This window comes from Magnolia sinica, chromosome 6 (genome assembly GCF_029962835.1).
Source record: "Magnolia sinica isolate HGM2019 chromosome 6, MsV1, whole genome shotgun sequence".
In the NCBI taxonomy this organism is placed as follows: domain Eukaryota; kingdom Viridiplantae; phylum Streptophyta; class Magnoliopsida; order Magnoliales; family Magnoliaceae; genus Magnolia; species Magnolia sinica.
In genome coordinates, this window is record NC_080578.1 from 72713987 (window position 1) to 72722384 (window position 8398).

Genomic DNA, 8398 nt, shown 5'->3' on the forward strand with positions numbered 1-8398 from the left:
CTTCACTTGCTGAAGAACCTTTAGAATATCCTGAGAGTCGGAGAGAGGTTTTGGTGCAATCAACCGTTGAGGAAATGACACAATCGGCTTACTTTAAGGTTCCGGTTCTAACCTATGGGGAGCATTGCTAGGTCGATCATTCTCAATTTCTTCCAGGTCCTTAAGTTTTTCAGCCCTCACCAGAATAGTTTTGTCAATAATCTTCCCACTCATAAGAGTGGTGATATACTTAGCTTGCTCTATCAGATTTGAAGAGCTTGGGTCACTTATTTTATATTGCAGTTTTGGATTGAGGAGGGGTTGAGCTGGAAGCATCCATTTCTCCCCATTTGCTAAATGTGTCTTGATCTTTTGAATTGTTGATGCAAACATTTCTAATGTTGTTTTGAGATCTTAGAATGCTTGCACTGTATTTTGGTTTAATAGCTCTTGGTTTTGCATGAACTTTTAAACTGTATGCTCTCGAGGCTTCTTTTGATTTAAGAATTGCATAAGGGCCACTTGTGGGTTAGCCGTTTATCCATTCCTACAACTAAAATTTGGTGGTTCCTCCAGCTGGAGTTGTATATATTTGAGGTGGGTCCTTTGAAAGGTCTTTGGTAATTATTTACGGCATTTGATTGGTCATTCAATATGTCTTAAAAAGAAGGAATTGTTGGGCAATTCTCAGTTGTATGTATGTTATAAGTACAAATACCATAAACAACTTCCGCAGCCTTTTCGGGTTATACCTTCTTAAGTTCCATGGCCTTGGCTTTTCGTGTGAGTTTGGCTATTTTTGCATTTATATCATCTTCTTCTTTTAAAACATAAATTCCTCCCCTTTCCTTTGATTGAGTAGGCTTAGAAGTGGTAGTTCTGGAGGAGGTATCCCATGATTGCGTGTTTTCAGCAAGTTTATCAAAATAATCTCACGCATCATTGGCATCCTTGTTCATGAATTCCCCATTATACATCATTGAAAAGGCCAAGCTATACGTCCTAGGGGGGGGGGGGTAATATGACTATGCCAAATTTAGACTATAACAGTGGAATAAAATAAAATGATAATCAAATAAAATAAATCAATTCACAATGCTTAAAATGAAAAGCAGCCTCAATAATCAAGTATTGAGAGATTGAAACAAATGCAGTTCTAAGGACAGCCTTACACCATAAAAACCAATGGTTTATGGCAGGACAACCTTATTTCTAGAATGTTCTTTGTACCAAAAACTTAAACTAAAGAGGAATAAATAAATAGCAAAAAATTAAAAATATGCAAGAATTTAAATCTAAATTATTACAACATTCCCCACTGTACGTGAAATGTAAATATTACAACATTCACATCCACACATACATTCCATAACTTGAATGATAAAAGATAGGAAATTAAGTAAACATTCAAACTACAATACATAAGGAGTTATAGTGGTTTGCCTGTGTGTTTACCAACTATTAAACAACAGATACATAGAATGCTACTCCACTCCTAATATCCTCACACAGGGGATATTAGCATTCACTATCAAAATAGGTTTCACAGGTTCACTTAAAACCTTCACAATTGTGTCTTTTTAACTTGGGCTTACACAATCCAAAATCCACACTTTCTGAGTTTTCTGGCTCTCCTCAGATAACCAAACACAATGAGATTTTTCTGGCTTAATCTCAAAAGAAACCAAAAACAGAATGTAAATTACAATAATGTAAAATACCTGGATTTCTCCTTGTAGCAGCCCAAAAGAACCAAGTCAGAGTAGAGGTTCGAATGTCAAAGTTGAATGTCCAATACTCACTTTATAATGGTTCTAGGTTCTAATAGATTTTAAATTAAACCAAAATGTGCTAGCTTTAATTGATTTTGATTCCAGAAAAAGGAAAATAACACTTCCTCTTTTCAGATCAGATTGGATTAAAAGATACAAAATCAATTTAAAAAGCTAAAGAAAGAGAATATTAAATATGCACACTTAGCTTAAAATGGAGCACAGACTTATCTCTCAGAAGGCCGGATTATAATTACTTCAGATGTCCTCAATATTCAGAGATTCGTGCTCTATTTATAGGTGAGTAAATCGCATATTCGACTAGTCCAGAGATTGCTACGACTGGTCTTAGAACCAACGGATATTTGAAAATTTGAGCGCGATAAGATAAGGCAGTTTCACGACTGGTCGTAGGTAGTCTACGACTGGTCGAAGGACACCTTCAATTGGTCTTAGGTTGATCACGACTAGTCGAAGCCAAGCAAAATATATCGCTGTAGTTTGAATCGTAGGTTTACGACTGGTCGAAGGAACAATCGACACTGTTCATATAACTGGTCGAATAGACCTCAGGACTGGTCGAAGCTTAACAAAAAATTTCAAATTTTTACAACAAACTTACGACTTGTTGTATAACCCTTTGTAGTGATTACACTTTATCTTCTATACACCAGTAACTGTCACTTGAAGTCATCCCACACTGTTTGTAACATCTCGAATTTTTGCCAACTTGAAAATAGACGTCCTTGGGCAATGGATCGATCATAACACCTTATTAACTTCTTAGAACTCAATCCCAAAGCGTCAAATCCCTTTTTAACCCATTTCCTTCAAAATCTCACCATTCACCACCTTATTCTTCAAATATTTCTAAGTACTACTAGATTAGATATGAATCTTAAAGTTTAGGTGATGAAGAACAATACTTAAATTAAAATTTACTATAAATAGTAATTAAATAAATAAAATGGGTTTTTGAACCTTAAAATTTTGGAATATCATGAACTACATAGGTTATTTGGATAAATCAGCTTCTCCTACCCCAAAATCATATATTGCATGTTAAACAACTCATTTCAGTTTGCAAAGGGGACCTAAAAATACATCAAACGGACTCGGGGGGCAAACGATGCAAATCGGGGAGACCTGATGTGGGCCCCGCATATTTTCAGAACCCCGGGGGGGGGGGGGGGACCTCACCCCACCAGTGACCCCTCTCCAGAAGGTCCAGAGACCAGTGAGGACCTCGCCGGTTCCGAGAGGCCTCGCCGGCTAGCGGGCCACAGCGAGTCGGGTGGCCCGTTTTTTGCCTCATTTTCTGCACTTTTTATCCAACTTCGATAAAAGTATAAGGGGAATAAGTTATGGGGATTGTGGGAAGGGAAGAGAAAATTCATTGGGTAAACACCGTCGATTCATTGCCACGGCTTGTGCGCTAACAAGATCCTCTCAAGGATGAGCGGTTCTTTCAACGCTCAAGAAGAAGTATACATTAGTCTCTCTCCATCCATATGATCTGTTGGCTCGCAGTTAAGCATAGATTGGTGACGGTGAAGACTAAGAGGAATCACGGTCATACCCTCTGAATGCGGGTTGTAGAATTTCATGATACCTTCAATTACTCTGATCATTTCCCATGAGTTATGGAGCTTCTTTTCATTATGTTCCCTTATCTTCTCTTGAAATTCTTCAGCCTTATCATGACAAGTTTTCTTCGACTGAGATGCAGGAGGTGTATCTTCTCAAGCGGGAGGTCTTTGGCTGTCAGTAGGTATATGGGCCGTTGATTTTAGCCATTCATCCCAGTCGTAATCGTGACCATGTTTCAAAGGTCGTTCTTTATCTCCCATTGAAATCGATCGATGGACAGGAGACGGCAGTGAGGAGATACGATCAGAGAAATCAAAGGTTAGGAGCATAGGCTCCTTAAAATAAGTAGGATGTCGGGCAGTGGTCTTCATGCATTTTGGTTGTGGCTGATAAGGGGGTGGAGAAGGATTGGAGGTGTGAAAAGAGGACGGTTTTGGTAGATCTTGGTGAGAAGGTTGTGCGGTAGGAGGGTCAACGGCACGATATGTTTGCTTAATGCGGGCCATGATGAGAAAAGTTTAAGTTCTAAAGATATTAGGAAGAAAAAAAATTTGATTGATTGAAGTGTGGAAAATTCTCTAAGTGTTGGTTGTGCGGAATCGCGCAATCAAAATCCGTTGCGCGAAGCAGAGCAACGACCAGAGGCCTTGTGCGAACAGGAAACCTGTTGCGCGGGTTCGCGTAAATGAAGTTAGTTACGCAGAGATAAAGTGGAAAAGCAGAGGTTCATTACAAGTGCAGCGAGTGGAGAATGAGCAGAAGTTCGGAGTATTTATAGTGGATATGGCCGAGTACGATACATGGGCGTTGGTTACGCGGGTCCGTGCAAACCAGTTCAGGGTAAGATTGATCCTGATTCTTTAATTTTTAGAGAAACAAAGAAAGGATCAAGGGTGCATCTGTTAAGGCATAAAAAAGAGAAGAAAGAATTTAAGATTGGAAAAAAATATTAAAAAGAAAGAAGGAAACAAAAGATGAAAAGAAAAAGTATCTTTAAAGGGTTTTTGCGGATCCATACAAACCATATCGGTTGCACTGGTTCCTGCAAATAGTGATACCAGTTACGCCAGTTCGTGAAATTGATTCAGGACATGTCGTTTATGCATGGTCAAAATTGATGAAAGGTGGGTCCTGTGGCATGAAGATTGAAGGTTCACACGTGTGAAGGTCTATAAATCCCTCCTCCTCCTCTCATTTGAGGTGATTGAAGATTTTAAAAGGAGTGCAGAGCTACGGAGAAGACTGAAGAGAAGCCTCAGGTTTGCGTGAACCCGCGTAAACCATACCGATTACGCGGGTTCGCATAACTAGATTGCCTTGCACTCAGTAATGATGGGAGCTGAAATGTTGTCGAAATGATCAGGCTCTGGTTCTCCTTTTGTATAAGCTTCAAAAAGAGAAATCAAATGATCGAATCCGCACAATATTCCTCTTAAAGAGATTATCAAATCAGAAGTCAAAATGCTATCAGATTTGATATTCAGATTCACTATTCAAACTCTGTCAATTTGTTGTATTTCAAATAATCTATCTCAGAATCAAGGGATATTCGAGGATGTAAATGAACTCAATATTACTAATAAGATGATTGTTCTTGATACACTCTCTCAGTTATATTTGAAAAAGATAATCTCCTAAATCGAATGCATTTGTTTCTTGTTCAAAACAATAAGTTCAAATATAAGGTGGATTTGAGCCCTACATAAACTTATCTTGAAATTCTCCTAGCGGGTCTTGAGACAAACTTACTCTCAATTAGCAGTCCATGCTTAATGATCAGGGGCCCATCTTGGAGGAATTGTGTAGTTAAGATAGGCAAACAATTGGACAAAGTTTTGGCGGTTAATCAATGGTGGAAACGGTCTAAATCTAGAGTGTCATCTTTTGTGTTAAAAGGAAGGAACTGGCTTTAGCATTCAACGGTGTAGGATTATGGATTGAGGTTCAAATTTTGTATTATATTGCAGTCATGTGAGGCCAAGGTATAGTCCAAGTTTGAGTTACGATGGACGGCAAGAAGTGATTAGATCTAAAGATCTAGGTTTATACAGAGTTGGTAAGCCCTTAAAGGATAACTTGACGGCTAAGTAAAAGCCTACCAAAGTGAGGTCTTCATATTTTACACTTGGTCCATATGATGGTCAATCCAAATCATTCATATGGAGGAAAATATCCTACTACAACCAACTATGAGCTTTCCTCACTCGATGGACACCAAAATCAATGATTAATGGATGATTTGTTAATTGGGTCACTTATACAATGATCTAAGGGCTGAAATTTGACTTGTATGGTTAATTTATGATAATTAAGCCTGGTATAAAATTTCAAATGAAACGGATCATGAGAACCATGTGACTTGGAATTCAAGGGTATAGGTTAATGGCATTTTCGTAATTATTACTGATCTTAGAGTTTTATGAAATCTAATGGTTCTGCATAGTTAGAACTTATATATAAATCCTTATGGATAAAGAGTTATTTGCCAATTTATTTATGGGAAGGTACTTATGTCAAATCTCATGATGGATGGTCTTGTCTTAAAATCAACAGTTAGATGGCTTGATCTATGAATGGAGGCTATTCCCTATGGTCAGATTCGCGTTGAGGAATAGTTGTAAGGTTAGGTTAGCTAAATTGGTACCGTACACATATATATAATAGGTTAAATTCTATGATAACACTCGAGAACCTTTAATACTCAGGTATTGAAAGTTCGGGAGTGATACCCAAAGAGTTTTTTTTCTTCCCTAGTTTATTTTTCATGCTTTGTTTAAGAGATTTAGTTTCAATCATGTCTATGGTTGGCTAAACCTCTTAGCTAGGGCTAAGAGGTGAAGCTTGTAGCGTATTTGGATGATTATCTTACTTTGATTCTTGTTCTTATTGAACCTCATTGATTTATAGTTTGATATTAAAGGAATATTTTCAGTTTTCTATTATTTATTATGACTCAAATTACAGTAGATGTTGTGATAGCTTTAGATATCTTCTTTTCCTATTTTGAGATTGTGAGATTGGTAAATCATGTTGTTCACCATCGTCTCTTCGGCATGGTAGGGTGATGGAATCCCTTACAATCATTACAATTCTCCTCCATTGAGAATTAGGTCAATGAAAAGTTCATATTTGATTTAAATTATTTTATCTTCCAATTGGATAGGATATGACTCCAATTCCGACTGTGTTCCTTTAATCAAGTAAGGTAACATCTTGATAGCTATAAGTGGATCATTGGCACCCTAGTTCCCACCTTTAAATTCATAAGTTTTAATCAACATTATTTACCATTACTCTGAATTATTCAAATTTCAATATATACCTTTTTCTAGTTCTACTTTTAGTTATTTTCAAAATACATACAAGTTTAGTCCCAATCGATTCAACCTCAGTCTTACCGAGTTATTATTACATTATAACCCTACACTTGGGGTTGTGAACAAGTTTTTAGCGTCGTTGCCGGGGACTGCGGCTACGTTTTTCTAGAATTAATTGGTTTTATAATTAGGTTAAGATTATGATTTATCTTTTCTGCTATGTTTTTAGGTTAGGATTTTTTTAGAAATTATTTTTAGAAACTAAAATTGTTTTCTGTTTTATAGGATCCTAACATAATAACTCTTATTCCGTAATTTTGTTCCAACCCACTCTCTTATCTTTTTTCTTAGATCTCCTATTTATTTTAGTTTTTCAAGTTTCCTTTTTAGGTTTATTTGTTTAGTTACTTAAGGGCTGAGAGTGTTTCATGCCCAAGAGGGTTCGTGACAACACCTTCCGTCTTTTAAGTGGAGGATTAGTCAAATGGTTACCTATCCATCACAAGATTAGACACTACTTAAGATCCTCTTAGTTAATTAAAGTGATGGCTGCAAATCAACCTCAACCTCAACCTCAACCACCAGTCGAGGAAATTAAAGATGAAAACGAGGTGCATAATGCACCCACGCCTCATACTCTACGAGGTTTTTTACAATCGGTGGGGGTGAGTACACCTTCTTGCATGATATTTCCATTGAATGTAGGAATTATGGATATTAAACCAAGGGTAATTTAACTCCTCCTTATGTTTCATGGACTAGAATCTGAAAGTTCATATTTGCATATGAAAGAGTTCGATTAGATAATATCTACATTACACTTCCCAAACGTGTCTGAGGATACAGTTAGACTAAAATTGTTTCCTTTCTCCTTGAAAGAAAATGCTAAGTCATGGTTACATTCCTTAAGACTAAGGTCCATTGGCACATGGGCTGAGATGACAAGGGAGTTCCTTAAAAAGTTCTTCCTCTATCATAAAACAAATACCTTAAGAAAAGCAATCATGAATTTTGTACAAAAAGAGGATAAGACCTTCTTCTAATGTTGGAAGCAATTTAAGGATCTCATAAATTCATGTCCACAACATGACTACGAAACATGGCGTATAACAAGCTTTTTCTATGCGGGATTAACGTCACCCATGCGCCAATTTGAGGAGATGATTGTAAGTGATATGGTTGAAAGCCCCTTTATGTTGTCAAATTTGTGGTGTCAAAAACACTCCTTGTACTTTGTAAAATTGCATAAATGTAAATGTTCGAGACATAGTATGGATGAAGCATGTATGGATGAAGTGAGTCTCAGTGTATAGATGTTGATTACATTAGTGAAGCACAATGCTCAACTCAAGATATGTCAAGCCACGACATTATCTTGCAAGATCGACTTCGAAAGACAAGACATGTTTACAAGTCAAGACTCGAGAATATTCAACTGAATTTACAAGTTACAACTCAAGATTCAAGATTGCGAATTGAAGCTTTTAAGGAAAAGCTACATCAAAATTTCAAGCTTCACTTTCTTTAAAGGTTACATATCTTAAGGGTTCAATGTCCTTCACTATTAAGGTATGTTTGACCTTAGGTTGACCTTTAGAGTAGGTCATTTCGGATACATAATGCAAATGTTTTTGTAACGCCCTAAAAATCAGGGGTCGAGCAGGTACCTAACTCCCGAGTTCCAACGCATCACTTATGCAACAAATATAATGATGATTTGATGTTGTCCATATTAGTGCA

At 37.0% G+C, this 8398-nt stretch overlaps 1 non-coding gene across 1 annotated transcript; it reads right to left on the bottom strand.

Moving 5' to 3' along the window:
- Positions 1-7644: 7644 nt before the first annotated feature.
- LOC131250379 (small nucleolar RNA R71) lies at positions 7645-7751 on the bottom strand. The gene has a single exon (XR_009173306.1). It is a non-coding gene; the product is annotated as a small nucleolar RNA R71 (small nucleolar RNA).
- Between the last annotated feature and the right edge of the window lie 647 nt (positions 7752-8398).